General features: G+C 36.2%; 1 pseudogene; it reads left to right on the top strand.

The window, feature by feature from the left end:
* The first annotated feature begins 3680 nt into the window (after positions 1 to 3680).
* Positions 3681 to 3799, top strand: LOC120612345 (uncharacterized; annotated as a pseudogene).
* Positions 3800 to 10648: the final 6849 nt, after the last annotated feature.

The raw sequence follows: 10648 nt of genomic DNA, 5'->3' as shown, positions 1-10648 counted from the left end.
CTCTGCTTCTTCTAATCTACTGTTGATTCTCTCTACTATATTCTTTATTTGTTATTATATTTTTCATTTATGACTGGTTCTTTTTTATGTTTTCTATCTCAATTTTTATGTTTCTATCTTTGTTGAAGTTCTCATTCATATCATTGAGTGTGCCTATAACAAATGTTTTGAACTCTGTATCTGATAGATTTCTTGTCTGTACTTAGTTCTTTTTCTGGAGATTTGTTCTGTTTTTTTTTCATTTGGGTCATGTTTCTTTGTCTCCCCATTTGCCTTCCTGCATGTGCTTCTACATATTGGGTAGAGCTGCGATGTCTCCTGGTCTTAGTAGAGTGACCTTATTTAATAGGTGTCCTGTGGGGCCCCACGGCACAGCTCCCTGGTCACCTGAGCCAGGTGGTCCAAGTGTTTCCCTTGTGTGGGTTATGTGTGCCCTCCTGTTGTAGTTGAGCTTTGATTGCTGTTTGCTTATCAATGTGTTGGAATAACCCTTAGGCTGTTTGGTTATGAGGACTGGCCATGACTACAGTGGAGACGTTTTTCAGGGGTTGACCCTATGGAGCAGGATTCACTTCAGCAGGGCTCTGTTGCATTCTCAGTCTGCCCTATGGTTGTGTTGTTTGTAAAGGTTGTTGGATGGTCCTGTAGTGTGCTATAATGTTGGGCACTGGGTATGTTGTTTCTTTAGCCTTTTGAGAAGATCTCTGTTGCAGGCCAATGTCCGCTGCTGCCCATACCCTACATAGGGCCACTTGGTATAGCTACAAAGTGATCTTCAGATGATTACCATTAGTGCTTGGCTTGGAGGTATCTGCAGAGGATAAGCTGAAAACCGAGGCTGGCTGATGCCAGTGCTGAGCTTGGGGCTGCTTAGCAAGAGGTACAGGGCACACAAGGCCAGATGCTGCTTGTTTAACTTTTGTGAACCTTTGGAAGATTTTAGGAAAGTCTTCAGCATGAGCCAAGATAGGCTTTTTGTATGGAAAAGGCACTGGAAGTAGCATGGGTGGCCCCACAAATTGGGGTAGAGTCTCAGGGAATCACCGCGGTGGGGCAAATGATGTTAACTAATTTGATGGAGACTTAGATATGTCATCCACCTGCCTCTGCACACTGGATTTGGGGAAGGGGTCAACAAAGGAACAAGGGCCTCTGACAGCATTTCCATCTGGGAGCAAGCTGCTTCTCTAGCCCTTGCCCTGAAACCCAATAGTTCACTTTCTTCTCATATGTCCCTGATATCTTTAAAGCTGCTACCCCAGTGCTGGAGCTCAGAGAAAGTGAGTTCATCAGCAAGTAAATCCATGTGTGGGCCCTTTAAGAGGAAAGCCTCGGTCTCCAGAAGTCCTGTATCTCATTCAACCACAATATCTCCTGGTTTTTACAGGCAAAAGTTTTGGGGGCTTCATTTTCCCACACTGGAACCCTGAGCTGTGGAGACTTGTGTGAGGCTGGAACCCCTCACTCTTCATGGAGGACCTCATATCCAAGATATACCTTCCAATTTTTAACTGCCACGCATGGGTGTAGAACAAGCTAATTCAGAGTTCTACCCCTCCTACCAGTCTGGAGGTAGCTTCTTCTGTATGTCCTCACATGTAAGACTCTGTTCAGTTAGACTTATAGCATTTCTCAGTGATGGTTGTTATATAATTTATTTGTAATTTTCGTGTGGTCTTGAGAGGAGGCAAGCATGGCATTTACCTGCTCCACCATCTTGACTGAAACTCTGAGTTCACTTTTTAATTTTAAGTGTTTGCAAGCAGGTGTCACTGAGAATTCAGTAGGGTTGAGGTGACCCTGTTTCCTGTAGATTTTACCCCTAAGCATGATGACTACTTGTAGTTATTGTTTCCCCTTTCACTTTTACCACTGAAGCTGCTTGAGTTCCAGCTCTGCTCCAAACAGCAGAGGGGCTAAGTATGGTCGACCAGGATTTGTTCACAAATGTAAGCCATGTGACATTTGGTAACTTACTTAACCCTCTACTTCTTAGTTACGTTATCTATTAGATGGGGGTAATGAGATAGCATCTAATTATTTGGTATTTTGTGAGATAAAATGAGAAAATAGGTGTAAAACTCTTAGGATGTGAGCTAGTATCATTAGGCTTTGTTACTTATTTGTTGAGAGCACAAATCTCACAGTCAAACTTCTGAGATTCAAATCTTGGCCCTGACATTTTTTAGGTTTGTGAACTTGGGTAATGTGCTTATTTTCTCTGTGCCTCAATATCCTCTTCTGAAATAATACTACCTGTCATTTGGTTCCTATGAAGATTCAATGAATTAATTTATGTAAAGTACTTAGAAGAGTATCTGACACAGTAATTTGGGCTATTAATGTTGTTGTTGCTGTTGCTGTTGTTGTTGTTGTTGTTATTATTATTATTGTTATTATTATTAGTAGTAGTAGTACTGCAAGGACTATTTTAAAGAGGCTTATAAAATGTTGATGAGGATGTGAAGAAATTGAAGCCTTCATATATTGTTGATGGGAGTGTAAAATGGTGCAGCCTCTGTGGAAAAAGTCTCTTAACTCCTTAGTATTTTAAGCATAAAATTACCATAGAACCCAACAATTCCACTTCTAGGTATATATTCAAAGAAATTGAAAATAGATGTCCAAACAAAAACTTGTACACTAATGTTCACCACAATGTTATTCACAATAGGCGAAAACAACCCAAATGTCAAATAAATGGGCAAATAAAATATGGTACATCTATACAATGGAATTTTATTTGGTCACAAAACAGAATAAAGTACTGATACAGATACAACACAGATAAACCTAGAAAACATTATGCTAAGTAAAAGAAGCCAGACACAAAGGATCATAGATTACATAACCCCATATTTGTGAAATGTCCAAAATAGGCAAATCCATAGAGACAAAAAATAGATTAGTGGTTTCCTGGGGCTGGAGCAGAAAAAAAGGGAAAGCAGAAATGGGGAATAACTGCTAATGTTTATGTATTTTATTTTTGAAGTGATGAAAGTGTTCCAAAATTAAATTGTGGTGATGGTTGTACAACTATGTAAATATACTAAAAATCACTGGATTACATACTTTAAATGGGTGAATTTTATGGGGGGTGTGTGTGTGTGTGTGCGCGCGCGCGCGCGCGTGTGTGTGTGTGTATAAAATACCTCAATAAAGTTAAGGGTTTTTAGAGTTTTATATACAAAAGAAGGGTTAAGTATACCTCATACCAGTCTGACATTAATTTAGGTTAAATGCAGTGGAGTCTTTTGGGAGTCCTAACAAGAGGATGATCAGATCAAAGATTCTTCCCTCTCCTGACCAATATTAACTGGATCTCACCATGGCCCTCCACGTTTTTTATAATCAAGTCATCTGTTTTTAATCTTACTTCAGCCATGGGAATCCTCATTGTCTTGTGGTCTACACAGGGGTCCCCAACCTCCAGGCCATGGACCGGTACCTGTCCATGGCCTGTTAGCAACTAGGTCACACAGCAGGATGTGAGTGGCAGATGAGTGAAACTTCATCTGTATTTTCAGCCACTCCCCAGTTCTAAAATCACTACCTCAGCTCTACTTCAGAACATCAGGCATTAGATTCTAGTAGGAACACAGGCCCTTGGTGCCAAAACGGTTGAGGACCACTGGTCTACCATATTTAAGATAATTTTATGCTATAAATGAACCATGATGGTCTACGGCCATGCTACCCTGAACAAACCCAATCCCATCTGATCTCGGAAGCTAAGCAGAGTCAGGCCTGGTTAGTACTTGGATGGGAGACTACCTAGGAAGACCAGGTGCTGTAGGAGTGAAAAACAAAATAAAAAAAAAAACAAGGGATTGTAAGCTGACAAGGTCCTTGCAATCTGTGAAGTCAACCAAGGGTTGCCTCACCCAAAAAATAAAAAATAAATAAAATAAATGAACCACGAAGGACAACAAGGACTTTATCTTATTCATCATTGTATCTACAGTGTCTATATGGCACATAGTAGGTGCTCAATAAGTATATGATGAATGAATAAACTGATGGATAGATAAGCAACATAAGTTGTGGAAAGACTTTGAAACCAGGACTTAGATTCAAATCTGATCTCCACTACTTACTTGATATGCAACATTGCACAAGTCAATTAGATTCCTTCAAAATCAATTTTTTATAAAATGGGAGTGGGGGCTGGATAGCGCCTCCTTCACAGGCAGTTTTAACTGAGATAATACATGCTATGTGATAACTCAATAAATGCTGGTCTCTTTCCGTTTTCTTCCACCAACTGAAAAAAACACTGGGATGCTGGAGAACTCTACTGACAAATAGCTTTGTGTTTAGTCTTGTTGTAGCAATAAACAGGAGCATTGACAATTTCCTAAGCACAAACTTAATATCAAGTGTTATCTGTCCTCAATCATGGAAACTGGCACTGAAATTTGAACCCATAAAATGCCAGAATTGGGAGAGGTCTTAGTAAGAGATCATCTAGTCCAAACCCTATACTTGATAGAGAATCCTCAAATGCCACAACATTAGTGGCCCATTTAGAGACTCTGGCTTAATAACACAGTGGGCAAAGAAATAGCTGGCAAGGTGGATGGCAGACATCTACGGGGCCATCAGTGAGAAATTCCAGAAGTGATTCATTGTCCTCACCCTTCAAAAATTCCCCTATAATATCTGACAGCTTAATCACCATGTGTGTATTTATACAGGGTGAGGCAAAGGTCACTGTATGAGAGAGATCCACAAGAGGAACAGGTGTTGATCTTCAATCTTCTAAATATATTAATCAAAGCAGAATGTCTGCAGCAGGAAAAAAGCAGTCAGCATATTTATATCGAATTCTGCTTACGCTTCAATTCCAAGGACCAAATTTTAGTTTCTTCATTAAACTTTAAGCTTTGCTTTCACAAGAAGGAACTATCTGAATTTGGCTCCCTGATGTCCAATGAAAGGTGATACACAGCTAAAATAGACAAATGACATCTTCTATTAATGTCCTGAATCAAAAAACAAACTGTTAACTACTGGAGAAAATAGTTGACTCATTTGGAAAGTAAACAAAGTATAATTAATTTGCTAACTTGTTTCCCATACTTGCTAACTTTAAGTGTCTATTTGTATCGTATGGAGAAACTGCATGTCACAGATTCTATATCTTGATTTATAAAATGCACAGAAGCTTAAGAGGAAAAACGACACTGGGAGGCAGTAGAGCCTACTGGTTAAGAGCACAGGCTTGTTTTCAGTCAAGATCAAAACCTAGGCTGATGTAGGAAGTAATCCAACATCCTACCAATACACACACATATAAATAAATACACATCACACAAACTCACATGTTCCAGATATGTAGAAATGCCAGATTTTAAAGTGTAAGTATATACTTGATCTTGGAAGGAAGAAAAAAATCTCCAGATGCCGGAAACAAAGAAAACATCAAAAGCAATGGGTAGGATTTGAACACTTGTGGCTCAAAGGGGTAACCCGATATAGTTCTTAAGATCTGGAATTTTAATGCTCAAAAGAACATAGAAGTCAGGGTTGCAAGTTGTGTGTTAGAACTAGTATACCTGGGGAAGGGGGAAAGCAAGGGAAAAGGTGTCCTTTGAAAAAAAATCTAATTGCTGGCCTGAGCCCAACAATTATGTGGTTCCTGCCCCAAGTCATAGGTGGAAACAAAATCAATCTGAAAAAATTAATTCTCCTAGGCAACATGACAAGAGAAGGTAGCAAGCAAATAAAAATCATGGTAACCAGAAAACACAAGACAATATACCAATAGTCACAATAAATGTAAATGGATTTGAAACATCTATTTGAAGAGAGAGACACTCAGATTCAGTATTAAAACTTCAGCTGTGTTGTCTATAAGAAACATACCTAAAATATCATGAATCAGAAATGTTAAAAAATGAGGGAAAGAAAAAAGGCAGAACAGGTGAAATAGAATTTAAGGTAAAAAGCATTAATAAAGACAAAGAGACACATCACTTAATGATTAAAAAATAGTCCTCCACTAAAAATGTTTATATAATTGTAAACATCTAAAAATATAGCTCTGAAGTATATAAGGTGAATTCTGACAGAGTTAAAAGGAGAAATAACCAAATCCATAATCATAATAAGAGATTTTAACAAATCTCTTTCAGGAACTGAAAAAGTAGACAAAAGTTACTAGGGATTTTAATAAACAATAAAATTGAGTACACACACACACACACACACACTAGCCAATGTGATAAGGCTACATACTGTATGATTACAACTATATGACATGCTGGAGAAGACAAAACTATGGAGACAGTAAAAAGATCAGTGATTGCCAGGGGATTGAGGAAAAGGAAGAATGAATAAGTGGAGCACAGGATTTTTAAGGCAGGAAAACTCCTGTATAATACTATAATGATAGCTACATATCTTTATGTATTTGTCAAAACCTATATAACCTACAACACCAAGAGTGAACCCTAATGTAAACTATGGACTTTGGGCGACAATGATGTGGAAATGTTGGTTCATCAATTGTAACAAACGTACAACTCTGGTAGAGGTTGTCTATTGTGAGGGAGAGGTTGTGCATGTTTGGGGAGAGAGTATATGGGAACTCTGTATGTTCTGGTAAATTTTGCTTTGAAACTAAAAATTCTGTAAAAATAAAGTGTATATTTAAAAAATAACTGCATCCACAAATAAAAGTAAATGTTTTTTAAGCACACATGAAAAACATACAAATTGAACACATTCTAGGCCACAGGAATCTCAAAAAAGTACAAAAAATATGAATATCATACCTCATTCTTCAATCATAATGCTTAAAAATGAGAATTCAATAATCAAAAGAAGCCCTTATAAGAGTCATAGACTTTGAAACTATAAATATGCACTTCTAAATATTCATATGTTAGGGAATAAGTGTCAATGAAAATGAAATATTTATAACTGATTGACAATAAAAGGTACTACATATCAGAAGCTATAGCATATAGCTATTAGTGGTAGGCTAGAGCCTCTTTACAACCGGTCCCAAAACCTGTTGTTAAATATTTAGGAATTTTGCAAGCCAATTATTAAATAGCTTGAAATCAGCTATGGTGGAAACATGTATACTGTGAAAATCATAAAATACTACAATTCAGGGCTTCTTTTTCCTTTTTTTTTTTTCTTTTCTTTTTCTTTCTTTTTCAAGGCCTCTATTTATCAGCACACCACTGGCTAAAGTGATAAATAGAAGGAAATATAAAAGTATAAAGGCTTTTATCACAAACATTGAAAATTAATAAGCAAAAGGTTCAACTCTACAGATACAGCACGTTATTAATTCATCCTGCATTATTAATGTTTTCTTCATCACTCCAATCAGATTTCCTCTAAAGTAAAGTTCTTATTAAAAAACTTTGTCCATCTTGTTTTTCTATTGAGATGCTTGTATTTTTCTTGTTGATCAGAAGTTCTTTATGTATTATGGATACTAATTTTTTATTACATATGTTGCAAATACCTTTTCCTGTTTGTTGCTTGACTTTTTACTTAGTATGTATTGTCAATTATTATACAGAACGTTTCATTTTGATCTGTCAAATCTATCAATATTTCCTTAATTTGTGTTTTGTTTAAGTAAACCTGAGATCATAACAATATTCATCTATATATTATTTTAATAAATTAAAGTTTTCTTTTTCATATTTAGGTTTTAAATATATCTTGAACTTACTTTCCTGTATGGTGAAAGATAGGAGTATAGGTTTATCCCCCCATATGTAAAGCCAGTTATCCAAATCTCACTTACTGAATGGTCTGTCCTTTTTCCACAGGTCTATAATGCCATGTATATCATACAAGAAATTCTAATATACACATGAGTCTATTACTGATCTTCTTTTCAGTCCTATTAATTTATTTGATTATTCCTGTGCCAATACTACATTGTTTTAATTACTATGGTTTTATTAAAAAAAAAAAGACGTGTTATTTTATAAGCAAGTTCTTCTTTGATAGTCTAGAATTTTCTTGGCTACTTTGGGACATTTTAAAAAATTTTTCTTTTATTATTAGTTTCAAGTATACAGTACATTGGTTAGACATTTATATAGTTGATAAAATGATCCCCCTAATTGCTCTTTCTCTCCTCTGGCTCTCCACCTCACCATTACATTAATGCTAACTGCACTCTTTATGCCATGCTCCCCATCCATGTGACCATCTATCGACTACTAATTTGTACTTCTTTAACCCTTCACCCCATTCTCCCAGCCCTCCAACCACCCTCCCCTCTATCCTTCACCAAACTGTCCTGTATATTTGTGAGTCTATTTTTGATTAGTTTGTTTCGTTCCTTAGATTCCTCATATAAGTGAAATCATATGGTATTTATCTTTGTCTGACTTATTTCACTCAGCATAATAACCTCTATGTCCATCCATGTCGTTTCAAATGGTAGGATTTCATTTTTTTAATGGCTGAGTAATATTCCATTGTATACATGAACCATAACTTCTTTATCCAATCATCTGTTGATGGGCATTTAGCTTGCTTCCATATCTTGGCTATTGTAAATTGTGCTGTCATGAATATCGGGGTGCATAGATCTTTACAAATTATTGTTTTGGTTTTCTTTGGATAAATATCCAGAAGTGCAATTGCTGGGTCAAAAGGTAGATTCATTTTAATTTTTGAGAAACTAGGTTGTTTTCCATAGTGGATGTACCAATTTGCATTTATTTTCCTATACAAAATTTATTATCAATTTGTCAAGTTGTACCAAAAAATGCTATTGGGATTTTGTTTGGCATTGATTTATACTTATGGGTAAGTCTTGAGAAAACTGTCATTGTGTATCTTTTCATTTATTTAGATCTTTTTTATGTCCTTCAATAAAGTTTCCTAAGATTCTGCATAGAGATATTGCATATATTGTGACATATTTATTTTTGTTTTTCTTTTTCTTTTTAAAATTAAATTTATTGGGGGTAATGGGTTAATAACACCATATAAATTTTAGGTGTACAACTTTATACTATGACATCTGTATACTCTCGTGTGCTCACCATCTGAAGACTAGTCTCCTGTCATCTATTTATTGTTTAGGTGTCTATATCCAGCCTGCCAGACATTCAAGCTGAAGAAAGAGTGCTGGTTACAACACTGGTGGGTGACATGGGAGGCTGATATACATGTTCATGCAGTTTACTTGGTTCTGTTTTGTCTCAATTATGGAGTACAATATCTATCTTATGATGGACAACTTCTGGGTTTGACTAACTTTATGACTTGGTGAATATGACATAACTCAGTTCATAAGCAGTTCTGGATACATTGTCACTTGATGTCCTATAGCTAAGCATTCCATCTCTATGAGGGTCCAGTAAAATGCTAAGAGATGTTTCTCAAAAAGTTTAATTACTACAGTTGGCATGGTCTTGCTCCAAAACCTCAGAGCCCTGCATTGCGGTTTTGCCATTGGAATTTGCCATAAACTTCACACTGCATTTCTTCCGACCACTGGCACCTCCAATACCAGAGGGTCTTTCAAATAAAATGCCTCACACAGTAGAGTTGCTTACACCACAGCCTTGACCTGCTGGAAGCCCTATTTTTCTCCTACCGCCACTAAAAATTGTCCATCCTGTATATGGGCCTCTGTGGAATGTGTTGGCACTAGAACTCAGAGACATATGAAGTGTTATGCTCTTTTTTGTGGTAGAGAATGCAAGATTCTACATGGTTTTTTTGTTTGTTTTGTTTGTTTGTTTGTTTTTGTTTGTGTGTGTATTTGTTTGTTTGTTGCTGTGGAATGGATATCCTGGCATGTTCCTTACCACTGGACCCCACTGTAAAAATTGTAATAAATTGGCAAGTCTGAATCTTTGTAGTATTTATCTTTCATGCCATGTAGCACATATGTGTCTTGACAAGTCCTTGAGTGCATTAGTCACCTCTTTGCCAATCCTGCCCAATCAGCATGATGTCAACAAAGTAATGATTCTATGTGATATCCTAAAATGTGCATATAGTCCAGATATTTTCAAACTGTATAAGGACAGAAAGCAGAAAAATTAACACAAACCTGAAGCAAAATTGTAAGTGTATATTTTTATCCATTCCACATGAATGTAATCCATTTCTGATATCCTTTTCTGAATAAGAAAGAATATAACACATTTTCTAATTCAATGGCCACATACCCTATACCTCAGGCCACATTAATCTGCTCTATTAAAGATACTTAACCAAAATGGCAACTGCTATCTGCAGTGACTGGATAGATTTCCTAATATTGAATCATCCTTGTATTCCTAGATAAACTTGGTCATGGTGATTGTTGCGTGTTTACAGTGATGAATTTGATTTATAAGGTGCTGCTTTTTTAAAATTTTGATGTTGGTTTTTTATCTCTCTTTATAAGTGATACCAGCCTACACTTTCTATACTCTGCTTTTGTTCAATTTTACTATCAAAGTTATACTAGCTGATAAAATAAAATAGGTACTTTTCTTTTTTTCTATTTCATAAAACAGTTTGAAACATATGGAATTATCATTTCTTTGATAATTGCGTAGATCCTTTTGGGGGGCGATATTTTCTTTTTTTTTTAAGAAACTGTTTATTTTCCATCAACCTTATTTCCATTTTATTTAAGAGTTTGAGGAAGAACAGCTTAAGA

The sequence above is a fragment of the Pteropus medius genome, unplaced genomic scaffold (assembly GCF_902729225.1).
Source record: "Pteropus medius unplaced genomic scaffold, Ma_sr-lr_union100, whole genome shotgun sequence".
Lineage (NCBI taxonomy): Eukaryota > Metazoa > Chordata > Mammalia > Chiroptera > Pteropodidae > Pteropus > Pteropus medius.
The sequence above is the reverse complement of the archived record's forward strand: the minus strand, read 5'-3'. Positions and strand labels throughout refer to the sequence as shown.